Below are 27,647 nucleotides of genomic sequence, written 5' to 3'. Positions count from 1 at the left end.
ATGCCCAGCCCAGGAACAGGCATGTACCACCACCCTTTTGTGCAGCAGCAAGTCTCCAAGACCTGGTGAGCCTGAGGACAGTGCTCTACATGTGGAGTCAGCTCTCCTGCTCCTTCACAGTATCACAGTATGCTAGAGATTGGAAGGGACCTCAAAAAATCATCTAGTCCAATCCCCCTGCCGGAGCAGGAACACCTAGATAATGTTACACAGGAATGTGTCCAGACGAGTTTTGAATGTCTCCAGGGAAGGAGACTCCACAACCTCCCTGGGCAGCCTGTTCCAGTGGTCCGTCACCCTCACTGAGAAGAAGTTTCTTCTCAAGTTTAAGTGGAACCTCTTGTGTTCCAGTTTATACCCATTACCCCTTGTCCTATCATTGTTTGCCACTGAGTAGAGCCTGGCTCCATCCTCGTGACACTCCCCCTTTATATATTTATAGACACTGATAAGGTCACCCCTCAGTCTCCTCTTCTCCAAACTATAGAGACCCAGCTCCCTCAGCCTTTCCTCATAAGGGAGATGCTCCACTCCCCTAATCATCTTCGTTGCCCTGCGCTGGACTCTCTCCAGCAGCTCCCTGTCCTTCTTGAACTGAGGGGCCCAGAACTGGACACAATATTCCAGATAGGGTCTCACCAGGGCAGAGTAGAGGGGAAGGAGGACCTCTCTCGACCTACTAACCACCGCCCTTCTAATACACCCCAGGATGCCATTGGCCTTCTTAGCCACAAGGGCACAGTGTTGGCTCATGGTCATCCTGTCGTCCACTAGGACCCCCAGGTCCCTCTCCCCTACACTGCTCTCTTAACAGGTCGTTTTCCCAACCTATACTGGAACCTGGGGTTGTTCCTGCCGAGATGCAGGACTCTACACTTTCCCTTGTTATATTTCATCAAGTTATTCCCTGCCCAACTCTCCAGCCTGTCCAGGTCTCGCTGGATGGCAGCACAGCCTTCTGGCGTGTCAGCCACTCCTCCCAGCTTAGTGTCATCAGCAAACTTGCTGATAGTACACTCAATTCCCTCATCTAAATCATTGATTAATATATTAAATAATACTGGTCCCAGTACTGACCCTTGAGGCACTCCACTAGTTACCTCTAGCCTCCAACTAGACTCAGCCCCATAGACTACAACTCTCTGGCTTCTCTCCTTCAGCCAGTTCGCAGTCCACCTCACTACCTGATCATCCAGTCCACACTTCCTCATTTTAGCCGTGAGGATGCTGTGGGAGACTGTGTCAAATGCTTTGCTGAGGTCAAGGTAGACTACATCCACCGCTCTGCCATCATCCATCCACCGTGTTATTTCCTCATAAAAGGCTAAGAGATTGGTCAAGCATGATCTCCCCTTGGTGAAGCCATGCTGACTGCCCCTCATAACCCTCTTATCCTTGATAGGCCTTAAGATGGCACCAAGGATGTGTTCCATCACTTTCCCAGGGATGGAGGTGAGGCTGACCGGTCACCTGGGCAGCTAAGGGCAGGGGAAGGGCCTTTCCCACCACTGTTCAACTTGCGTTCTGCCCTTCCCCCAGGAGAGGGGAAGTGCTGGCTGTGTATCAAAAGATGATGGACACAACTATTTCTAGGCAGTGCCTTACCCACGAGAATGATGTTACCTTCAGGACCTGGGGAGGAGGAGGAAGAATGCTGTGCTTACCTTCTCTCCGTTTCCCTCCTGTGAGACTGCTTTCTCTCTGGTTCCCAGGCTGGATTATACAGCCCCATATAAATGGTTCCTCCCAGAAGGATGCTATTGGTGTCCTGGGTGGGAGAGCACAGCTCCCTGCAGACAGCAGAAGGCAGGATTAATGACCTTTTCTTGCCTAATTAGTTGAAAGTTTAGGTATCTGGTTTTGACAGAGTAGAAAAAACTTCAAGCTTCTGTTTTGTATCTGATGCTGAACAGAGGCCTTATGTCTACGGGGATTTTAGTCTAGCACTTTTGATGAGCCCTACATTCACCCCCAATAAATATATATCTTTGCTCCTGTAGAAACCATTCTAAAAGGAACTTTGGGGAAACCTTTGATAACTCTTCCCTTGCTTAAAAACATCCCCTTTGGTTGACAGGGTGATATCAAGACTTCAAATTGGAGCTGGTGAAATGTTCAGATCAAAAAGGATGAATTTATCTTAACAGTAATCTATATCTGCTATGTCAGACACTGTGCTGCAGCATGTCCTGCTGTGTGCAGTATGCCACTTATAAAGCAATGATAAACCTTTCTAGATAGTGCCTAACGCAGAGTGTTTACCAGAATATAGATTGCTGTGAGATATAGTTAAAAGTTGCTCAGAAATGAGAGATCAGGGAGGATGACCATTTGTGAGGAGGTCAGTGATGCCTTTTTTGTTGGATCTTGGGTTTGCTTCCTTTTTTTTTCTTTGCCAGCAGCATCTAAGTGCAATAAAATATCAGAGTGAGAAAGAATTGCTATAGCAACAGAGTATGTTCTCCTAATGGAGACTGCAACAGTCAACCTCCACTACAACTTTAAGGGGAAGGAATAAAATCCATCACAAAAGCAGGAAAAGGAAAGGCATCAAAAATTAAGATTTTACTGTTCCATGATTTATGTTCGCTTACTTCACATCTCCAGATGATCCACAGTACTTTCAGTTCTTCCCTGCTCCTGTTCACTGCTTCACACAAGAATTTTCAGGAACTTGAAAAAAGAGTGGTGGGAATGATCTATTAGTAGTAATATAATGATACAGATTTGCATTAAACAGTAGTATTATCACTACAACTATGAGAAATTATGAGATTATAGCAGCACTGGGAGACCACAGGTAAGACAGGAGGACACAGGATGCCAATACACAGCCAGAGGCCATTCTTCCTGCCAAGATTTACCATGATTAAGAGTGAGGGGAAACTGTCACAGAGAGATGACTAAGGAACAAGTTCAGGGTCACTCAGCCAGTGGCAGTGCCAGGACCAGAATGCAGGTCTCTGGTGCTCCTCTCATTGCTTATTAGCTATTAAATCTGTCTAGAAAGCTATTTCAATATTCTTGTGCAATACAATCATCACATACCTTAAGATGGGCTATGGAGAAACCAGCAGTGTTATTAAACTGTCCTAGATAACTACTGCACCCATGCTTCACCACTGGCCTTCATCCTCACCCAGGCACTAAGACCATTATTTCCTTGCCCTCCTTCTTCTCTGCGGCTCAGATTGTGGTACCAGTCACATCAGGGAAAAGAAGGACTGCAAAACAGGGGCAAGTTTCTGCCTGTTACAACTGTTACACAGGGTATCTGGAGAAAGATAAAGGAGAAGACAGGCTAACAAATCTAACTTCGCATCACAACTAGTTTTCTCCTCTGCTTCTGGCATGATGAAGCTTCAAACACCTTCAAAGATGTTTCACACAGGTGGAAACAGCCCTTATCCTGTGTGGAAATGCTATCTCATGCTGGTCCTCAAATTACAGTCTAGGTTGAGAGAAATTCCTTCTTCTGTAGGTGATTGAACTGAAATGCTGCATTAAGTTCTGTGGCAAAGCTGAGGGAAGAAGCAGTAAGTTCTGAAGAGTCCTGCAAGTCCAGCAAGTTCTGTAGAGTTTACTAGATGTTCTTTAAGGTCCCTTCCAACCCTAACCATTCTATGATTCTGTGAGTCCTACCACCCTGGTTGAGTCTTTGGTTACTCAGGACAGGGAACAGCAGAAGCATGCACCAAAGGGGGAAAACTGAAGAGCTCTTTTCAAATAATTTCTCCCCACAGAGAAAATATTTTCTGGCATATCTTTGCAATGCAGCTCATTATATAGATGTCCTATTTATAACTCACAAGTCTCCATCACAAGCAAGCTTCTCAGAGGTAGAAAAGCCAGTATGATTTGAATAGAGCTGTATATCACAGTTTCACGCTCCCACTCTGGCTATGATTTGTAACAAAAGTGTAGCAGCGTGGGTCAGTAAGTGACACTCTGAAGTAAAGAAAACTGAACAAGTTTAAGCTTCCTTATGTGTATGAAAGGCTTTTTTTGTTTAAACTTACAGTTTAAAAATGTGTTTCATGCTCACATCCTACCAGACTAAGCAGCAAATCTTCCTCATTTTACAACACAGCTTCTGCTAATCGGTTCCTCCTCTAATATTCTTAAACAAGGCACTGTGTCAGATAATAGTGAGAAAAAGAAAATATGACTAACCCACAACCAAGGATAAAAATTATGTCAAAATATAGAATGAAAAAGTTTAGATATTTACCATCTGTGAAAAACAAACAAAAAACACTGGAGTTTCCCATAGACAGCAGAAGTCATCTGAGGTTAAAGTCATGCCAGTGAAAATCAGCCCAGGCAGACCAGACAGCAGCTCCTTGGGTGGGAAAGGGCAGAGAGAGAAGGCAGACATGCACTCTTCCCATGACTGCTCTCCTAAACCTAAGGCAAAACCTGCTGCGTCATTTTTTTTGATGGACTGAGAGGAAACTGGCAACCTTCTCATTTGAAATCTCAGAGACAACTGAAACCCAGTAGGTAAACCTGGTTTTGTGTACACTATACAGGCTGCAGCCAACCAGTGACATCCAAATGATAGTGGAGCCTAATTTCTTCACCAACATGAACGCACAACAGGAGAGAGCAAGGTTCAGAAAATGAAGGGCTGCCATCTCCTATTCATGAAGCTGCCTAGTGAACAGTCATGCTTAATTTTTATCTTTCCCTGGTCCCATGAAACTTTTATTGCTTTCTCATCTGTGTTTCAGCTATTATCACCTCCTGCTCTTCTGCGTAGTCACGTTCTTTAAAAGAGAGTAGTGCTGCTGGGCTGTTTCAAAGAGGTTTCGTAAATACTGATTGTCTGGAAAGGGATTCAAGGGCCCTGACTGGACATGGGGCTTTCCCAGAGTCCTGCTGTAGGCACTGACAGGACTTGTGATGCTCTTCCAGTTTCCAGTTGGTCCACAGGAACCCTGCTGCTTTGGGCATCATGGTGAAACACCTATTCCTCCTTAACGTAGGTCAAATGTAACTAGTGAGCTACAGTTTGGAAGACAGACAAGTAAACTGTAGGCAGTCCAGCAACAACTTTTGGGGTTCAAGCTACCACACAACCAAAGGAGTTTTGAAAGAGTCCCTTGCTTGTGTTAATTTACCCTAAACTTATGAAACTAGCATTGTTAAGAAACTGAGCACAAGCTGCATTTACACTTCAAGGTTTCTACCCCACTGAGAGCTGTTCTCCCAATCCCAGAAGCCCCAGGTTGCATAAATAGATGTAAATGAAGTTGCTTACATTCTGGTTAGGGGAAAAGAAGAGAAAGACTAAGGGGCTTGGAGAGGTGAGGAAATTACACGCCTTCCATCAGCTTTTCCCAGTGGCCACTCCCAACCAAGCTGCAGTCTAGATGCCACTAGTATTAATGAGTATTAAATAGTGTTCAGGGTGTTTTCTGTAGCTGCTCTGCAAATCTACTGCCATGATTAGCAGTCGGCCAAGTTTTGCTATCTTATTTTCTTACTCAAACAAAAACTGTTTTAATTGAAGAACTATTATATGCCTTCATGTTAAAGCAAACACTGCATGAGAAAATCGGAAAGTAAAGACTAGCTCCTCAAACAGAAGAGTCATAAAACGAAGCCATAAAAGCATCTCTTTCATTTACTTTGTTTGCAGATGATCTCATTTGTATTGCGGGCACAGATTTACCCTGTTCAGATCAAATTTCTATGAATAGAAAAAAAACCTGTAACTGTGATAAACACCCACAATTATAGCACTTGGTTTTCTTTTCCATAATTTAGCACAGCTTCAGCCAGTAAAATATCTCTTCTCAGGAAATGAAATTGTAAACTCCGAAATTTTGCACAACAAAAATTTTTCAGGGTATATGGTGTGCTCCTCTGACTCACTCATTTTGTCCAATGGTGCTTGAAGCAGACATTGCTGCTCATAGAATCATGGAATAGTTTGGGTTGGAAGGACCTTTAAAGGTCACCTAGTCTAACTCCCCTGCAATGAGCAGGGACATCTTCAACTAGATCAGGTTGTTCAAAACCACATCCAACCTGACCTTGAATACGGCCAGGGATGGGGAATCCACCAACTCTCTGGGCAACCTGTGCCAATGTTCCACTACCCTCACTGTAAAATATTTCTTCCTTATATCTAGCCTAAATCTACCCTCTTGTAGCTTAAAGCCCTTATCCCTTGCTCTATCACAACAGGTCCTTGCTAAAAACTTTGTCCCCATCTTTCTTGTAGGCCCCCTTGAAGTAGTGAACAGCTGCAATAAGGTCTTCCCACAGCCTTCTCTTCATCAGGCTGAATAAACTCAAGTCTCTTAGTCCTTCTTCATAGAAGAGGTGCTCCATCTGTCTGATCATTTCTGTGGCCCTCCTCCAGACCCACTCCAGTAGGTCAAAGTCTTCCTTTTTTTGTGGGACAAATACACAAAATGACTACTATTTCATGTAGCTTAACATTTCCAGGTGAGAGACAGTGATAGAAGAGAAAACCTGCAGATACCCGTCTGAAAGCTTTCTCCTCCCCAGTGGACCTCAGCAAACTGCTCTGTTGAGGACAAGTGCTCACTGCATCGATCCTGTTATGGTGTGCTCAGAGCAGGCTGAGCTCCTGGTGGTATCTAAGAGTGCTATGGGTAGGCAGGGAACCATTCTTCTTCTACAGAAGAAAGAGAAAGCACAGGAGTGAAATTAAGAGAAACAAGTGGAAAGAAGCAGATCAATGGCGTCAAGAGTGTCTGCCTGGAGGGTAGAAAGATCAGGACTGTGCTAGTAAAGAGAAGTCCTTGAAAGGCAGAGGAAAATAATAATTTTAGCAACAGAGGAATGGGTTGGGTTGAAGAGAACTGGGAAGAATGAAAACTGAAATAGAGTGAGCAAGCGGTAGCCACAATGGCAGAAATCAGAAGCTGTTTGCAGTGAGCAAGCCCCAGGAATACTACCAGTCCAAAAAATGCTTTAATGGCCCTACCAATCCTACTGATTAATGACATTCTTGAGTGTCATTTTCTATCATTTCTCTAAAAGCAATGAGAACGCCCAGGGAATGAAATGTAGGGTTTCAGAAAGATGAGGTGTAGACTTGTGAGGGTTGTGTTATAACAGGATAAATGTACACCCTATAAAATGTGGAACACCATCATAACAATTCTCCTTTTCATCATGAGCCATACAGTAGGATTTTGGCCTTCGTCATTTTTGTAGAGGAAAGTCTGCACATTTGAATTAAAATGCTGAAGCCAAACTTAAAATCCTGTCTGGGGTGATGCTTGTATGGAAATTGTGGTCACTCGGTAGGATTCAATACTTTTTCTTTTCATGTGAAATTTAAATAAGTGAATTGAAATAATCTGCATTTTTCATAATGTTCAGGGAGTTGAAATAATGAAAGGTGATCATGAATATTTAAATTGAAGAAAAAAATTACACTGAAATAGCCATCAGATTTCTCTTACGATTCATTAGAAGATACCGATACCATAACAGTATTATAATTTTTAGAACTGCATTATAGGTTCACAAATTTGCTATTCATAAAATTCATTTATGCCTTTTTTCAAAGGTGCTTTACAAAGGATTTAGAAACCTCTTTAATCTTTGAAAATAACACTGTAGTTTGTGATTAAATATCTCCACAGCATAACTATAAAGATATGCATCTGCATCATAAAATCCAAACGTAGAACAAAAAAAAAAGGTCACTGCAAAGTTTTCTTTTCCTTGAATTGACAATTTTCATTGCTACTAATGCTTTATACAATATCCTTTAGGTGACCAGATCACCTTATACTGTTAAGTTACTTAAAGAATCACACAAAGAGTCCTTAGGAGTGGCACACTCCACAGCAGCCAGAGGTGATGCTGGAATCTACCTTGCAACAAAAGTTTGTAGTTTTAAGTTTCAATCCAAGGGTGTCAGTGCTCCTTTCATCAAAAAAGCTTTGCAATAGCAAGGTTGAAAAAAGACTGCGCGTCTCAGAATAAAATGGATTTGCCTTAGTGGAAGACCTGAATATTAGCTCATAATCACACTTTCATATTTGTTTCTGCTTTGTGTTTTAATATTCAAGATGTCTAAGTACTAGAACATGACTGCATCTTATTGATGCTCATACAAAGTCTAAAATATGATCAACAGACTTGAAAATTTGATCTGAAATATTGTTCAGAAAAGTAATATTTATAAATGTATACCCCTTCAAAGGGCTGCCATTATGCTTCTATGGTCTAGTATCCTACAATAACTGCAGGAAGCTCAAAGAGTGCCTGTATTGTTTCAAAGCCTTTTGCTTTTATCATTGCTTAACACTACATAATCAGTCATAATACTTAAAAACCACAAAAAACTGACACTCAAATAATTGAAGGATAGAGGGGTTGGCTTTGTTCTTGAAATAGGTATTTTTTCCCAATGCTATAGTAAGGAATCTTGTATTTTTGATAATTAGTTACCACACTCTAATTAGATCTTTATGCTGCTGCTCCTTTGTAAAACATCCAAAGACACACTCCCTTTTGACCATGAGATACAGACTTTAGACCAGGAAGTCTTATCAGCAGAGCAGATTCCACAATACTCTTACTGATGACAAATGTATCCCATTTAGGAGTTAAATGCAGGAATGTAAATTCTCTACAGTATTTCTCTGTCTGCCTAATGAGTGCAGAACCTTTAATCCTAATTAATTATATTTGCAGAGAACTGGGGCACTGATACATGCCAATTATAAATTCTAAAAATGCAATAGGATTTCCACAAATTGTACTTCTTTCAAAACCGATCACTGCAGAAGGAATACTGGTCTCACTAGGAGTTATGTTCATCATATCAGGGAGATAAATACTAATTTACCTTTAAATGCAACAGCCAGTGATTGCTGACTTAAAAGGAGGGACCATTCAACATGGCCAAGTTCAAGGTCCTTCATCTGGGTCAGGGCAATCCCAAGCCCAAGTATAGGTTGGGCAGAGAATGAACTGAGAGCAGCCCTGAGGAGAAGGACTTGGGAGTGTTGGTTGATGAGAAGATCCCCATGACCCATCAGTGTGTACTTAAGCCCAGAAACCAAGTATGTCCTGGGCTGCATCCCCAGCAGTGTGACCAGCAGGTCAAGGGAGGGGATTCTCCCCCTCTGCTGCACTCTGGTGAGACCTGCCTGCAGTCCTGTGTACGGCTCTGGGGGCAACAGCACAAGAAAGATGTGGACCTGCTTGAGAGAGGCTGGAGGAGGCCTCAGAGATTCTCTGAGGGCTGGAGCAGCTCTGCTCTAGAGATAGGCTGAGAGAGCTGGGCCTGTTCAGCCTGGAGAAGAGAAGGCCCTGGGAAGACCTTAGAGCAGCTTCCAGTGCCTAAAGGGGCCGGCAAGAAAGCTGAAGGGGGCTTTTGACAAGGTCCTGTAGCAATAGGACAAGGGGCAATGGCTTTAACGTGACAGAGGGGAGACTGAGATGAGACCTTAGGAAAAAATCCTTTACTAAGACCGTGGTGAGGCCCTGATACAGGTTGCCCAGAGAAGCTACAACTGCTCCATCCCTGGCAGTGTTGAAGGTCCGGATGGACAGGGCTTGGAGCAACCTGTTCTAGTTGAAGGTGTCCCCGCCCATGGCAGGCAGCTGGAACTGGATGAGCTTCAATTTTCCTTCCAACTCAAACCATTCTATGATTCTATGATCTGTTCACCCATGGTACCTGATGCATGGTACTGATGAACGATTGCAGGACAGAAGCTAGTGTCACACGCACTGGAAGGCAAAAAGCAGAGTGAAAGAAATGCATGAAGGACACTGAAGTAAAGGCACTGCTTCATCTGTTTTCTGTACTCTCATCTATTACATGATCATGGAACATGAGGCAGAAGGTCTGCCTAACTGCTTCTTCTGTAAAATGACTTAATATCTGATGCTAAGTGGCAGTGAATGAATTTAATTTTGGGGTTGATCACACAACACTGACCAAAGAGTCTGATGCATGGTGTTCTTAAAAGCAGGTAACCTGCAAGCAAGCAGTGTAATTTTATGTCAAGGGGAGACATGGGCTTTCTTTGAAAATGAAGAAGAGCTTTTTATCTGAAAGAAAAAGCAGGCAACACAGAAGGGATTTTTGAGAATCAGCTTTCACCTTCCCACAATGACCATAAAAGCTTCTCCCAAAAGAATAATCGTATCTAAACTCCTACCTATACAAAAAGGCACTTCTCCTTATCACCTTTAGTGCAGTCTCACTTTGCCCTGCTCCTCACCTCAATAAAGAAAACAGCTCAGCTTTTAATCAGTTTGCAAACATAAGGATTCATTTGAGAACCAAGTGCTTGTGTTTGTCTCACTTTATTTGTACCTGCTGCCTGATGCCCCATTCCCTTGCCTCAATTCCCCTGCCCTTGCTCAGCATCCTCCACAAGGCAACCTTATCTTCATAAAACAGACGAACAGCTCCCTCCAGATGCTGTGCCAATGCAGTGGCTGCAATGCCACTGCTGCAGCAACAAACTGGCAAGTGGGGAAGGAATAAAAGTATAGCTACTGAATGAGGAAGTAAATGCTTCTCCCAGAAACCAAACACATCACCCTTAGGTCAGAAAATAGCAAGTTGTTTCTGAACTTCTCTCCATCTGGAAGTGCAATTATGCTTGTTAATCTTAAAATGCCTTTGGCAGTTGTCACCTCGTTTTTTATGCTATCCTTAAAACTTTTCTAATGGCAAGTACACATGCAGTGAGAAATAATAGCCCATTGTGTAACAAGCAATACACACATTGTCCAATTCATTCTTACAGTATTTTTCCTCTCTGAGGTTATCAGAGAAGAGATTGAAAACTGAGCCATCATACCACAGCTTAAATATATCAGTGAAGCATTCCCTTTTCTCTCCTTCTCCCCTGCCTATTTTGTTTTATTTTTTTTTTCTTTTTCTAAACCAAAGGAGTGAAGGATGCTAATAGTGACAAGATTATCCGTAAGGAAACCTAGCCTCATCCCAGTATAACATTTATTGTTCTGCTTCCGGATCACAGCCTGTGTGGTCCTTTCAGGCTCCAGCTAGCCCCCAAACAGTAGTCATGCCTTGCCATGGACCTCTGCTGATGCCATACTAACACAGAGAAGGAGTCAGACCTTGCATAAACAGAAACAAAACAGTGCCTGCCACTGAGTTTTGATGCCAGTTAAAAGTTGTGGTACTAAAGCAAGCAAGGAACTTGCAGACTGAGACAGCTGGAAGCATTGGTAAGAGAAGCTTACTTTGAGACAATGCAGCTGATGTGCTGAAGTGCTTGTCCTCAACGATTTCTCCTTGGTTTAACCAGGAATAGGCAGGGACAGGCTGTATATTGTAGGAAACAGGGAGTCTTGAGATCTTGTCCTCAGCACTGATCTCTGACTTGCAGACTTCAGAACTCTCATTGTGCTGCATTTTCAGGGAGATGCCAAACCTGTAATGTTACAGCAAAAAAAACAACAAACCTCAAAACAAAACAATTCCAACCCAAAAAAGCCCAACACGCTCTGAACACAGGTTCAAACGCCTCCACCTGGTCTCATGCAAAGATTGACACTGAATCCAAAATGTGTCAAAGCCATCAACTCTAATTTCAAGGGATCATACATAGTGCTTTTCTCCTTTCCTCCTTTTTATTTTTTTAAATCTTGTTTTGTAATGTCTGATTGATGAAAAATACTATCAAAATTGTGAGTGAACATCTGTCCCAGGTATGATCCTGGCTTAACTCTCAGGATCTGTTGCCTTTTTTTACATCCTGCCCTGGCACAGTGAAAGTCGGCACCTACCTTCTTCTGCCTGCATGTCCTTCCTCCCTGGTAAAACGCAATCTGTTTCCAGCAAGAAATGTTATTTCAAATCCAGCAAGTGTTGCTTGAAGCAAAGGTCACCATTAGTTCTGGATGTGCTAATGCACTTTACTTATAATAGTTCTGTATCAACTTCTATATAACAACATTGTATTTCAGAAGATGAGGCCTTTACACTTATTCCACCTGGGATTTTTCGCAGGCATTTCAAGTATGTTTTCAGTAGCCTATAGTAGCCCCTATACATTTTTTTAAATGCTCAAAGGATTTAAACTTGGAGCTCTCAAGGAAGTTTTATCCATGATTTTACCTTTAGCCTATAATTTAAAATTTAAAATTTTGAGCCCCACCAGTATATCTGTTTCAGTGACTGAAAGAAATTAAAAATCTAAGTCCCAGAATATGCTGTTTGAGGAAAAAATGAAGGTCAGACAACACTGGACACCCAGAGCTACTAAATGTTTAAAGAGTGGTAGGCAACTGAGCTCAACTGTGGCATGTGACTGCATGCTGCTGCTTGAACAACAGAAATCCCTCTCCAATGCACAAAGGAAAATAATCTTATATTAAGGTTACGGTATTGTAGGATAAGTGAATATATTCACTTGTCGTTGACTGACAGTCACAGTACACAGTCTATCAGCTGGGAATTTTTGTAGTGATTTTAAAGCAGTGAAGCCATTTATAAGGCATTCCTTTCACTGAGCATGTTTTCATTGGAAAAGCAGGTAATAGGAAAAACTTCCAACAGAAATCAAACTTAATATTTCAAAGCCCTTGAGACCCCGATAAGACCATTGCTCTACCTGTTCATAATCTCTTACTAAGCACAATTGATGGGGCTTTGTCCACATAAAAATAGCACTAAGATTTTGTATCTGGAAAAGGAAGACTCTGTGAGATCCCTGATGTGCAAGCATGTAAAAGGACTCTTAACTAAGAAAAGAATGAGAGAGGGATGAAAAATGTGCACGTTAAGACAGACTAAAAATTGATAAGCACAAAGTTTTTACTCTAGTTTTACATTTTCCAAGTACACTGCACTTGCTGGGCAAATGAATAATTACACGCTTCCCACTCTGGAGTCTTTAGGTCAAATGCTGCTCTCAGTTATCCAAATAGTAAATCTACTGAAGTTACCACAGAGTTACGCCAGCTTCCCCGAGAGAAGAACATGATGCCTTGTTTACAAAACTAAGCTCTGAAAGGTACATATGCGTGTGCACTTTGATTTGCCAATGAAGTCATCTGAGTGAGCTAGACTTCTCCAAACACTTAGAATTTAAATCCAAAGGAGACCTTATAGTTTTGTATTCATTAAAGATTATGCACTATTTTACAAGAAGGTACTGAAACGTATGATATGGAATGCAATTACAAGGAATAAATTCATAGATGTTTCGTATTTTACTCAGTCTTTGTGCCCTGTGTGCATTTAACTGACTGCTCCCCTAGGAGCAAAGAATATATATGCTCCCTTCATCATACTGGACTCTCTTACAAATACCAATAAATTCCTTCATGCAACAACTGAGGGAAGAAGAGAGACACCATTACTGCTATATCACTGATCAAGCATGACACCAGGAAAAATCATGAGATTCGCCAAAGGCCAGACTGGGAGCATCAGACATGGAGAGGGAGAGAAACCCAGTTCTCCTGCATTAGCTCTTTAGTAGCACACAAGCCCTTCATGGGAGAAGCATCACCATGCAGGTGAAGGGGGATTGGAAATATATGCCTGCCCTAACTCCCAGGTCAACATACACAAAATTTAAGTCAGTAACTGTTATCCATGTAGGCATTCATTTACATCTTTAATTGCATCAGTACCTGAGTGTCTGTGACTTCTTATAGCATGTTTCAAGTCACTGAAGGCAGAACATTTTAAAAAGGACCACTGCTTCTTACTCCTGCACAGAAGAACTCAGCCCTGCAAGCGAGGTGTTTGGGGAGTGCGTTCCAGGAAATAAAAATCACATCAGTCTTTTGATATGAGGATCACCTGCAGGCTTTCACACAATTTTTATGCTTAAAACAACCCTGTTTAAAAGAAACCTTAAGGGATGGCTAGAGATGAAGGAAGTCATTTTTAAACTAGGTATTTGAAAAAGTGAAAGAAGAGATACAATTTTTCTCAAAGAAACAAGACACCAATTCCACAATGAATATATCTATAAATTATCATTTATTCCCTTAAAAAAATAAAAATATTTCTAGCCTGCCTTGGTAACCCTGTAGTAATTCTCCTGCAGGTTGCAGAACCAGGTTCTTGCTAATGGCAGGAGTTAGCCAGCTGTCAAGAAGCAAGCTTTGCTAACATGTTACTTACTGAAGGTAACATTAGTTACAGGTATTTACTAGTGCTGCCAACCCTCATGCTGTTTAGCTCTGAAGAATCTCTGCTTGGACTGAATTAAACATTAGCTGTATAAAGAGTCTAGCACAGTGGATGAGTCTACCAACTCACACCCAACTCTTACAGCTTCAATGATACTGGCCAGTGCAAGGAGACAATTGCCAAAGTCATTTCAAATCATCCAGCCACTACTACATGAACTAGAGCAAGCCTCAAATGAAGCACTACTAACCAAATCGATTTTGATAGGACAGAGAATAACAGTAACAGTTAAGGAGGAGTGCAGGCAGTGGGCAAGCCATAAATTCACTAGCAGCACCATGCAGAGATCAGTAACTGAAACAGTGGTATCCAGAGTGTGGCTAATGGGGACAGCCAACTTGATGCAGAAAGCACCTTTGTGTGGAAGGCACAACTGTGCTCCCCTATCAAGTGAAAGCTGGTCCCATCAACTGGCAAGGTATAAATTTTTCTAAGGTACTTTATCATCCTTCCTTAAAAAACACTGAGACAGCCTGAAAGAGAAAAAACCATAACATAACCCAGACTTGAATGTAGCTGCTGGTGGTGTAGTCAGTTGCTGTCTCCTCATGCTCGAGATTGACATTTGTGCACCTGAGGGATGTGTGAGCTGATATTGTGTACTTTTACAGGTGGTTCCAGTTCCTCCTGGCTTTAATAACAAAAAAATTTCAAGCTGCACTGTTCATAGAATCCATCAATGTAGCTCACATAAGTAACTCTTAAATTTCATGCATTTACTGGGCAGATGACTAATTACATGCTTCTCACTCTGGAGTCTTTGGGCCATACAACTAGGTGCCTGCTACACTCAGTGCTCAATATTTTTTGTTCATTTGAAATATAAACTTTCACAGGGAGATGCCTAATGTAATCTGAAATTTTCTAATCTAGATGAACAGCAGTCAGACTGTAAGCTGCTCTTCATATACTAAATAACAAAATCCGTCCACACTTCCTCGCAATGTTCCCCCAATTCCCACCTAGCATCTTTCCTCACGCCACGATTCTGCACTGAAGTCAGCCAAGCAGAATACAAGTAAGGAAAGCCAGTATTTTGTCTTTGCCTGGGAAAAGATGAACCCATGAGCTATGGATATGAATTAAAAAAAAAAAAGAATGAACAGATGCCTGCTTAAGCTGGAAGAGACACAGAAGATATGATTTCATAGTTCACAGTTGTGCTCAGTGCAGTGGATCCCTGATCTCTCCATTTCTACAATGCAAATCAGTCCCCTCAACACATATCAGTGCAGTGCTAACACTAACAACAAGCTGTACTTCTAGAATGGTAGGCTGTCATCATTCCAGGGAAATTTTTATATCAGGATTGGAAATGTGAAATCTGCAAGAACCACCACCACAAAAACCCCCACCAAACCTACAAAAAAAACAACCCAGGGAACTACAGTTCTCCTTCAAAAGGGAGTAAAACCCCTTCCTATGACAGAATTTTTCATTTTCATATTACTATACAAGAAGTAATTCAGTCATCTTTACAGAATGCTTTTGGAAGAAAAATGGTATAAATAAGTTCCCAATCCTGTTTCTCAGATGAGAAATCACACAGTGCATTCAAAAGGAGGTTTTCAGGCTTCAGTTCAGTGCTTCTTCCTCAGCACAGTGCTGTATTTACAGAGAATTGATCAGCTGAAAACAAATGGGATGCAATACTCTTGATATTTATACAGTACAAAAGGTGAAAAACCCTGCTTCTTAGCCTGGGAAAGTTGTTTTGTGCAGACACTCCACTGCAGAAGATGCTTTTGCCACATTGCTGCACCGTGAGACAACCAGACGTGTGCTTGTGACAAGCAGTTTATATGGATATCAGGCTTACAGGTGCTTCACAGTATTTTTACAGCTTACATCCCAGCCTGTAGCATGGAAAGCTCCTTCCATTGAATTTCAGTGTCTGCACCTGCTCAGCCTCCCATGCTGTTGTATTAGGAGTCAGCTAGATGGTGCTCATGGGGTGGCAGCCGATGTGCAAAGTTAGCACTGGGATTTCTCTCCGGGCTTCTTCCTCCACCTCCAGCATCCCACACAATACAAGCAAGTTGTCAGAAATGAAAAAGCAGGGCCAGGAGGAAGGGGACGAAGGAGGTAGGTGAAAGGAAGCTGCATCTCAGATGCTGTATGAGCACAGATCCTTACACAATCCTGCTGTCTTTTGAAGGCTGGGATGCAAGGATGAAGATGGGGCTGGTTTCATGGTACATGAGCCAGCTCATCCACTCCTACCTGGCAGCCTGAAAAGAGCACAGTACTGACAACTTAGGGAAGAACCATGATGTTGGAGAGACCTGACACTTTGGAAGTTGTTTTAAGTTGTTTTTGCTCTGACAAATAACAACCCTCTCTGTAAGCTTCAGCATGATCTGATGGAACATGCCTTTATGAATGTTTGAAGTTAGAATTAATTAGTAGCTTTTAGTAGTCTGTGGAGTTGCCTGGTTTTGCTGGATTAATTGCACACTGCAGGTATTACCATGGAAAGACATATAGAGCCAACTCCCAGTAAACATGGGAAAACTCAAAGTGCTCAGGGACGGAAGACAAAGATTTTGGCTTGGACATATTGCTCAGGGATTCACTGAGTGGCAAAATAGTTAAAAATTCTTAAATCTGAAGATCCCACTTGGTCCCTTGGGCTGAAAGGTTTTATGAAAATTTCATTTCAAAATTACAAACCCCTATATGCACAGGAATGGCTTCCTAAATAAAACCAGAGATCATTTTTTATTCATCCTATGTCTAAAATGCCCAGAGGCATAGCTCCATAAAAAATTTAAACTTTAACAAAAGCTCCTTTTCATTTAAGGAAAACAAACCCTTCTGAAATCAACAGTTTATATTATTTATTGTGATGTTTACTCAGCAAGGGAGGCTGAGGAGTTAATTCTCAGTGGAAGTGCTGAATTACATTAGGAACAGAAGCCCAATTAATTAAGGATCATTTCCTATTGATTTCACCATACTACAGACCAGACTCAAGAGTACCTGCTCTACTCCTATCCAAGATATAAATAATAATAATATAACTAGACCGGTTACTGCTGTCTTGATGACCTGTAATTCTCACTGAGGAAACACTTCTAAGACTTTGATGTGAACACAATAAAAGCCAGAATGCCTCTTGAAAGGCAGAAAACAGGAAAAGCCCAGAAGAGGCACTATGCACACTCCAGATCAAAGACAATAGCCAAACGAAGAGACCAGTTTAGAAGGAAGACAAAAGTGGAAATGAGTGCATTTGTATTGGAAAAAAACAATTTCATGCCTAAAGCTTGGATTTTTTTACTCTACAGAGCACGGAACAGAAGAACATTCAGGATACACACTATGAGCAGACTTCAAGCCCAGAGCCATCTCACAACTTCATAATGAGCAGAAATTGAGCCCTGGGAATCTCCTTACTTGACCACTTCAATGAGCATGCAGCATGGCCAGGAAGCACCAGGTCATGGGGTTTCTCTCTAGGTGGGCTTATCCACCCTGAGGACCAGCCAGAGTCCCACACTGCAGCGTTCAGCTTTTCACAGCCCCGCTGTCAATAGCTTTTCCATATCAAGCAGCAAAGTAATCATTTCTGTTATCCAGGCTTTTGTAAAGCTGTAATGAGACGTGGGGAAAAGTTTTGGCTGTTTGCAGGGAAGTTGTACTGAAAGATACTTGCAGAAAGACAGATGTATTGGGCTCAGTCTGGGAAATGTAGCAATTATCACATGCATTGCCAGAATACTCTATTAAGAGATTCAGAAAGTTCAGCATTCCGTTGGCACAATCGTGTTTATTTATAAACAGTGTACACAAAATCGTGTTGTCTGAGAGACAAATACAGCAGCAAGTTGTCTGACAACAGTTTTCAGATCTGCTTCTATAGAGTCCAATGCCTGGAGGAATTCTGCTTCTGCTTCCTCTTAAAGCTAAGCTCTCCCAGCCTTGTTGCAGTCTGCTGCCTCTCTTGACTTCCGGACTGCTTTCTGCCCTGAAGCCCACACAGCAATATCAAGCCTGTGACCTAGCTTTTGTGTTTGTACTAAGTCACTAAATAGTCCATTGGGCCATAAAAATTCAATTTTTGCAAAAGGTTGCCAGGCTAACTACTAATTACTGCCTTGTACAGCAGCTTCTCCTTCAGCTCTCACTGTCCACACTGCCTTACATTTTGTTTTCACTTAGGCTAAAGTAATGACAGAAATCACACCCATAAAGTTCAGCCACGTTCACAACTCACAGTGTCCATCAATATCACACAGAACAGCAATAACATGGAAAATAAAATACCCTTCTTTACTCAGGCTCAAAGACTGGGCAAGTGACTTGAGCTGAGTCCCTATATAAGGCTGCCAGTTACGAAAAACAATGCATTAAGGCATCAACTTTTAAAAAGATCTCTAAGTACCTTTATTGTCTAAAGGAGAAGGTCAGATCCTATCCTGTTACGGCAAGGAGAAAAGGAAGCTGGGATCAGTGCTTGGTATGCCTGCAGCCAACATGCAACCAGAGCTGGAGGAGGACAGGATGGCTACAATCAGCCCGCTGACTCACCAGGTGAGCGTCCTTCAAGGCCTGAGGTCAGGCTACTCAAGAAGCAGCAGATGCATTAGCAAAGCTCCTAGCTCTTCATGGTCAGAAAGCAGTCCTCCAGGGCAGGGCTGCAGGGAGCAGGGCAGGCCTGCAGGGAGCAGGGCAGGCAGCAACAGTCTTTGAAAGCCTGTAGAAAGGTGGAAAAGAAGTAGAGAAAAAGGAAGCTCTCAGAGCCCTTGACTTCTGCCCATTAACCTCAGCCTCTTTGTGCTTAGACTCAGCAGGCAGACTCATGATGGGTAATCGCAGAAAATGGCCTTTTCATGTCTTCTGCTGGTTACACTTCAGGTTTGCTTCGATAGACTTGACTGGGTGAGGCCATTCGTTGCCCTCAGGAACAAAAGGACTCAAGGAAGTGATCAAACCCAGTGGAAAAAAAAGAAAAATAAAAAGCATTGTAAGTGCTCATAATTTGTTTAAAATGAGATATTGTGTGAAAATAATTATTCCAGATCTCAGAATATTTAGTCATGACACTAAATGTGAACATGACATAGGAGGAGCTGGGTTTTTCAGTGTGGAGAAGGAAAGGCTGGGGGGAACCAATTCTGTCTTCAGCTACCTTTAGGGGGTTGTAGAGAAGAAAGCCAGGCTGTTCAGTATCTCATGCTGAAAGGATGAGAGGGAATGATGGCAGGGGCAACCATAAGTGGATGCAAAGGAAAATGATCTTCACCATGAAGCTGGTCCACCACTGGAGCAAGTGTCCTGAGAGGCTGGGGGACCTCTGTTCTTGAAGATTTCCCCAAAAGCTTAACTTTTACTCCAGTGTGAGGCTCGTAAGTCTCAAATTGAAGTTGAGACAATTTATGCAGGAAGATACGTGCCCTGTTTCTACTGCCACCAACATATTTGTCCTCTATCTTTCCCTGTTGTTTTTCCGCTGCACCTCAGGGGTCCATGGACGCATCAGCATAACTGCAAACACAGCACTCCTCAACCCAGCTTCCTGAGTTAAATATTTACATGTTTTAGCCTATTTTGTGTTTCAGTGTAGGCTGAAAGGATAACACAAAGCTGGGTAAAGCACTTTTCTAACACCCTGATTAAGAGAGTATCATATGCCTGACTCCAATGACACGAACACAGGTCTGGAAACAACTAGATTCAGGGAGACAGACACGGCTACAATTTATATTTCGTTATTATTCTTTCCAACTAGTAGTAAATAGGAACCCCAAAAGGTATCATTTTGGATAGACACAGCAGGAGCTTACTTCACTGAAAGCAAGACAGTAGCCTTACCTGCTGACATTCAGTTATCTAACTCCCTCCATATCCCCCATGCACTAGTGGCACAAAGAGAACACAGCATCAGTATGAAAATGCCCTGATACGCAGGTGCCCACACTTTGAGCAAGGAACAGGATCCAGAGATACCAATGCACAAACAGGACAGGAGGCCAATGCAATATGCTCTACCACATTGAAGCCTGACCAGTGAGCACTGGCTGCCTGCAGCAGTGGCCCACCTGCAACACGACCCTAGGTTAGGTAAAGGACAGCACCATCCCTGCAATCCAGCTTATTCTTCAGTGTTTGCATGGGGATAAAGTCCCGGCCAGGAAAGCAAGTAAAAGGAAGAAGGAGGAAAATAAAAGTCTTACAATACCTAAAGGGAACCTACAAGAAATCTGGAGAGGAACTTTTCACAAGAGCTTGTAGGGAGAGAACAAGGGGAAATGATTTTAAACTGACAGAGGGGACACTGAGATGAGACATTAGGAAGAAATTCTTCCCTGTGAGGGTGGTGAGGCACTGGGTTGCCCAGAGAAGCTGTGGCTGCCCTGTCCCTGGCAGTGTTCAAGGCCAGGTTGGATGGGGCTTGGAGCAACCTGCTCTAGTTGAAGGTGTTCCTCTCTGTGGCAGGGGATTAGAACTAAGGTCCCTTCCAACCCAAAACATTGTGTGGTTAGTCTACGAGTAATTCTACTTCCTTCTGCCCTCCCCAGATAAAAAATATCAATGGCAAAAAGAAGCATTTTCTCATTGTAACAGGCTCACTGATCCTGAGTCAGCCATGGTCAGTTTTCTTCCCGTTACTAGATCTTTGGTAACATGGAGCCCTGCAACACAGGTGGGGAGCTAGGATCTGTACCTGGAAGAGATATTTATGAACTCAAAGCCTGCCACAGACCAGTCCCCCATTCAGTCTGTTACAGATCAGCAGTTTCCCAATGTTTACCCATCCACTCAGCAGCAACTCCCACAGTATCTGTTTCCAGGAGGAAGATGAAACACTGAGGTAGCTGAAGCACCATGGTGTGCTGGCACCTACTCAGACAGCCAGCAAAGAGCCCTGCCTTGCCTCACCATAGAAAATCCTACAAGCTACCGAGTATAATTTAGGGTATGGTCCATGTTTTGCATTTGTTATTTAAATTGCCCACAAATCCTCATCCTAGAAGAGGACAAATGGTGCCATCCCATTTTATACAAACCACGCCAAGCATGATTTGGAAAGTGTCACAACTTTGAGACTTGGTGTAAATACTGCCACAATTTTGGAAGTTCTGCATCCAAATTCAGTAGTACAGTATGAACTTGCCTCAAATAATAACAACATAGAGCAGCTCCCCCAGGGTGTAGATAATATACGCAATCACCACAGTCTCTGCCTATTCAAGTTAACACTTCTTAACAACAGATGTAATCTTCAAGTGAAACCAAGCTTTTACAAATTGCTGTTAATATGAATCACGATTAACTTGTCTAAGTATCTCTTCTAAAGAGCTTATGTTTTCCCCAGAGGTATTTAAATTAGGAATTCTTAACCACTAATTGAATGAACTTGGATAACTGAGGAGGTCATCTTCGCTTCTGAAACAGAGGCTGAAGTTCTTTACTCTTCGGACTAAGTGAGGGGAACATATCTGACTTACATTGTATAAAAACCTCATGATATGGTGAAGGTTTGAGGGGCACTGTTTCAACAAGTCTTCGGGGTGACGTATCAGCTGATGCTTTGAGACCTCTTCCAACAGCTCAAAGTGGTATGTCGCTGCCACAAAACAAGTCTGGCCATTGCATTCACTTTCATTACTCAGGGATGTGACAAACTAGCAAGGAATTCAGTTCAAGAGCTTGTCAGTTTCAATTTTTTTTTAAGTGCTTTTGGTATATGCTACATTCAAACATCATTAAGACACTAAGACAATCTGACAAAGGGATATATAAATTGCCTGTTGCACAATTTTGGAACAGAGAAAAGCAGGCTCATTGCTTTTAGGCCACCAGATCATCGTTGCATGTCAGTGCAGGTATTGAATTTGGGCTACTATTTTAGAAGTCCTCCAAAGCAACAGACCTTTACGTCTCCTAAGGATTTTGCAGACATTTCAAAGATGTACTTTAGTATTTCAAAGATGTACTTTAGTATTTTTACACAATGATAATAGTCTAAAAAGTCATTTTGTGCTGTTAATTGCAATCTAATTTGGTGCAGTAAATTTAGAAATATACATATTTAACCACACATAATGCTGCCAGAAAACCACTTAGTCAGCAGATGAATGCACATCGAAAAGCTGTGAGTAATGGCTCTAATGAAGGGTGGGGCAAACACAGCAAGGTGGGGAAAATCACACAAAACATCCCATAAATGCAGAAAAGGGAAAGATAACAAGCATAATATTAACTTAAAGCTCATAATGCTCTATTTTAAATATTAATTGATAGCTTTGTTGCAAAAGCAAGTTTCTCTTCTTTGAACTCTGAACTGAGACTGCATACTGCGGTATACTGAGGCTTCCAGCTGCAGGTGGACTTTCAATGCAGCATGGTCCAATTTCCATGCAATTCAAACTAAAACCCACCCTGTTCTTCCCATCTGAGTGGGGGGACACCCACTACCAGTCCACCAGTTTTCTTCAATATGGAAAATTCATTCCTCCCCCAGATATATTGATAGCTTTCAGTTATTATCATATTTTTCTGGATATGTTTCTGGTTTTCCACCTGAAGGGCAAGATACTATAATCAAGAATGGTTGACACTGTATTTCTTTATGTATTTGAGACAAGAGGTGGAAGACTGCACACAAGCATTACGCATGGTTGTTTCACAAACCCTTTTCAAAAAGTGACCTTCTGGCACCTGTGATGAAGAGGCTTGCCAGCAGAAGAATTACTGGGGTTCAAAGATACAGCAGAGAGAGAATAGCAAGCAGAGCTTGCTATTTCAACCCCAGCACCACAGCACAGCAGCAGCCAGAGCACAGGTTCTTGCAAAGATAAGCTCTTGCAGGTGAAAAAGGGGTACATTTTGCTAAGCACTTGAATACCCTGTGCCATGGCACAGTGGCTTTCCAAGCTTTGTTACAAGACAGGTAAAAAGGATTCACCTTGGAAGAGGTGAAGTAAAACATAAAAGGAGATCTGTCCTCAAAAGGACTATCTTTGCTTTTAAAGTTACTTTGTTCTCCTTTGGGCTTATGTAAAACAAAACCGGAGAAATGCAAATACTTCCAGTATGCTTGCTTGAAGGGCTGGTGATTGTGCAATAGAAGTTCTTTCCTGACTGTTCAAGACTGCCCCTGGATTAGGAACCCACTCTGCTGACACCTCAAGCCTCCTGGCTCAGTCAGCAGTAGAAGCTGGGCAACCCAGGGAGAAAACTACTTTGGGAAACTGCAGAAAGTCTGAAGGAGGAGCTGTGAGCTTACTGGCCCCCAGGTTTTGGGCATGGTGATGGACTTCCCCCTAGACTTAGACCCAACCAGGCCATAAGGGACTGACCAAACAGCAGCAGGGAACCAGTCAGGCTTTTGGTCTGGCAGACAAGAGGCAAAATGAAAATACATTTCATAGACTCATACAATACCAGGTTGGAAAGAACCTCAAGGATCATCTGGTCCAACCGGTCTTGGCAAAAGCACGGTCTAGAAAAGACGGCCAGGCATTCTGTCCAGCCCAGTCCTACAAGCGTCCAACATCAGGGAATCCACTGCTTCCCTGAGGAGATTGTTCCAATGGCTGATTGTTCTTACTGTGAAAAATTTTCCTCATCTACAACCAGAGCAGCTGTGGCTGCCCCATCCCTGGCAGTGTTCAAGGCCAGGTTGGACGGGGCTTGGAGCAACCTGGTCTAGTGGAAGGTGTCCCCGCCCGTGGCAGGGGGTTGGAACTAGATGAGCTTTAAGGTCCCTTCTAACTCAAACCATTCTATGAGTAACTCCTGCCCATCACCCCTTGTCTTTTCCATGTGACTCCTTGTAAAGAGGGAGTCTCCATCTTCTTCGTAGCCACACTTTGAATAATGGAATACAGTGATACTGGAACATTTGGCTTTTATAAACTTTTCTACCAAAATACAGTCTCTTGTTAGTAAGACTGACCTCTGTGTTGCAGGACTCAAAGTGAAATACACAAACTCATGAATAGATACATGCACAACATACATACACAACATACATACCCATCCCCAGAGGAAGTCATGAAGGGCAGAACACACGTGCAACAGCTTTGCAGAAGTGTAGGAAAAGGAAGGAGTCGTCACTTGCTGCTCTATCTCCCCAATGGCTAGTCAAAAGCTACACTACATTTTCTTCCCTGATGCACACAACAGAGACTCCCACAATGTAACTTCTCCTTACCTTCATGGAAAAGCTCTTATTCATAAACATATCCACTTAACCAGGAGATGAGACACTGTGGCAACTTTTTTTTAATCCAAATACATCTGTAACCAAAAAAAAAAAACATAACAAATTAAAAATTCTATTACCAATTTCCTCCTCACTGACAGCTAAAAATCATGATGCTTCCAGAAGCTAAGTGGTGAGAGGGTGTGGAATCCACAACATTTTTTGTATGAAGAAAACCCACCTTCAAGGCACCCATATTTAAAACAACAGAGCACAATCCTCACACATGTGGTAACTTTACAGACACAGAACCATACATGGTAGTAATTTTCCGGGAACAAAAAGTTTCCCGCATCACCCACGGTCACACACCTTCTTCAATGCTGTTTCCAGTCATTCTATTTACTATTTACTACTGACATAAGTGCTAATTCTGCATAGTACCCAAGTTGCCCAACACTTTCCATTCTGAAAATGTTTTCAGCTGCTAATGGTTTTGCTAAACTTCCATGCTCTACCCCACTATCTGCCTCCCTCGACTTAATTAGCTCTGTAGAGTATAGAATATAAATGTAATGCACCATGTACCCACAAAGCTTTGCCCAGATTAGAAGTAACTCTAAGTGAGGAAATGAAAAAATACCAGTTTTCCGTATCACACTTTGATGAGGGGATCTGAGGGCAGGAGGCACTTTTTATGTTAAAAATGTACTTGTTGCCTTCGCTGTGAAAATCTGTACCACATCAACCATCCTAAAAGCTTTTGTACATCTTTCCCTTACCCTCAAGTATCAACATGCTTATTTTTAGGAAAAGCTACTTCTTGTTTAGCACCTCAGCTCCCAGAGATGGGCTACTGCAACTTCGCACAGATTTGACGGGAGATTTCACCTTGTGCTCTTCTGCATAGATTTCTGCTGGACTAGGGCAGTAGAGAGAAAGATAACGTAGAGGTACCACAGCGTCAACAGTAACAAAACAGACGTGCAGGGACTCATGATAGGGACACAAAGAACAGTTTGGAAAATGGAGCTTTATAACTGACAACTGAGAGAGAAACCACGAGAGTGGAGAAGGGGTGCAACAAGGTGCAGTGGTTATCACCAAGAGACAGAGTGGGAAAGAGACAGAAAACAGGAATGAGTGGGACAGCTGGAAGTGAGTGGTGGATAAATGGAAATGAGGAAAGAAAGCCCCAGGAAGGAGTGCTTAGCTCAGGTACACTTGCAGGAAGTTCCACATGGGTGTCCCACAGCACAGAGATCCTCTATTTAGTGCTGTGCAAGCTATGAACTGACAAAGTCAAAACTAGAAAAAAAAATAGGACTGAATTGTGCATTGCAATTATACTACAGCTATTAGTTACTCAGGTAAGGCAGCACAGCCAGGAGCCTGGAGTCTGTGTGCAATACACACAGCTTCTTGTTGGTAGCTTCCTGGCCTTGGTGCCTCAGCGAGTGGAGCAGAAGCAAGCTTCTGCCATCCACCTTTCCCCACATCTTGTCTCTCTGGCCAAACACTTATGTTAGATGGATTCACGTTGAAAGCAGTTGCATTTGGAAGTTTCTCTGTTGCTCAAATGCTGGAGGTGGATTATAAAGAGGGAAGGACTGGTTAGAGTGTTTTGAGGTGTGGGAAGAAGGAAGTTGCTAAGAGAAGAGACTAATTCAAGCTCCTAAACGTCTCATTACTTGCTCATGCATATTCCTAGTCCAAGGCTGAGAAAGAAATCACTGCATATCCAGCCCTGACAGCAACTTAAAACCTGGATTCTACATTATCTCTCTCCTTCTCTGTGACAAGGCAGGAGATCATACAGGATTTTTTAGGTCAGGCCTCTGTTACTTCAGCTGTGACTTAACCTATGTATGCACATGTTGGGAAAGATACTCCTGCACATGCTCAAATCTTCTGTTACGGATGCATAGAAATAAGCAGGTTCTTCTTACGTCCTTTTTCCTCTCAGGACAAATGAGCACAGTTAAAAACTGTCAGAGCCTTGGGTGCAATCAGTTAGTACTCAGCATATCTGAAAGAGTACGGTAAATAGGGAAAAAGAAAAGACATAACATGCTCCAAAGAAATAACATTCTTCATTTCCCTCCTGCCTCCCCCTCAGCCATCCACTTCATTGAGCAAGTGAGTGAGAAATCATAATCCAGAGGGTAATGACTGGCTAAGAGAGGCTCCTAGGTCCAGTGCGGGTGTGCTATGGTTCAGACCATAGCTTTTGCTCAGTGCTGACAGCTGAAACCTCATCTTTGTAATCAGTGTTCCAGTGGTGGTGTTCTCTGCTCTAATTATTCTGCATATGTCTCTCCTCACAGCCTGGAACAGGCTAAGGGCTGAAACCACTGGAATGAGGAAGATTTATGGAGCTAGTCAACTCTGGTTGCATTCTGCAGAACCTTGAATAAGAACCAAAAGACTCTTCCAAATCTTAGGAGGGAAGATTCCCCCTGCTTTGAGGATCACTCACTTCCTGGTGCACTCAAATTGAAGGATTAAGTAACTTTTCCCAAATATAGAAAGTATCACAGCCAATCACACACATACACACACACTGCTGCCTTCTTAAGTGAAGGATCTGAGGAGGAAAATAAGATTACAAATTTAGGAGTATAATGAGATCGAGTTAAATTCACACCATTTCCCCGCCTAGGCACAATCTATGTCATTAGAAAGGCTTAATTTTTCTTTTTTTTGTTGCAATTTCTAATCTCATTATACATTTTGTCCCAAGAATGATTTATCAGAATTTCAATACTTAATGCTACACATTTTGTGAAATATTAGATTATGTTCTAATATAGTACCTTCACTTGACTTGTCCAATATTCTCTATCTTCATTAGCCGGTATCCATTCACTCTTGCCATGCTACTCGGCACAGCTATAAATAGTCACACAATCCTGAAAAGGTCAACGTAGTGTACTAGATCACTGTGATTTAGAGAATACTACTCACAGAGTATTACAAGTTTGACACCTTATTTTCTTTACTATCATTGTCACATAAGTAAAAGGCATTGAAAAAAAGATCTTCTATTGCTTTATGCCAGAAATCACTGGGAGACTAGGGGATTGCAAACCCCTCAACATTATTATCTTTATAGCCTAATGTAACTTCATGTTATTCTTTATGTACTGTACCTCTTATGCTAATTTTCTGTGTTTCTCAAAGAGACAGCGGTCTGTTCACTACTCCTTTTGATGTTTTCTTAAATATAAATATTTAAGAAGCTCTTAAGGAATACTCCAGCATTTTTTGAATCATGGCCCTCTCTTAGCTGGC

General features: G+C 42.2%; 1 long non-coding RNA gene across 1 annotated transcript; it reads right to left on the bottom strand.

The window, feature by feature from the left end:
- Positions 1 to 10,506: 10,506 nt before the first annotated feature.
- Positions 10,507 to 13,743, bottom strand: LOC130611585 (uncharacterized). The gene is made up of 3 exons (XR_008975268.1): positions 13,630 to 13,743; positions 11,230 to 11,420; positions 10,507 to 10,601 (listed from the first exon to the last, which is right to left on the bottom strand). It is a non-coding gene; the product is annotated as an uncharacterized LOC130611585 (long non-coding RNA).
- Positions 13,744 to 27,647: the final 13,904 nt, after the last annotated feature.

This window comes from Pezoporus wallicus, unplaced genomic scaffold, assembly GCF_028554395.1.
Source record: "Pezoporus wallicus isolate ANWC-B61680 ecotype Strahan unplaced genomic scaffold, APGP_CSIRO_Pwel_v1 contig_3267, whole genome shotgun sequence".
Lineage (NCBI taxonomy): Eukaryota > Metazoa > Chordata > Aves > Psittaciformes > Psittacidae > Pezoporus > Pezoporus wallicus.
Note: the sequence above shows the minus strand (reverse complement) of the source record. Positions and strands in the feature narration are given on the sequence as shown.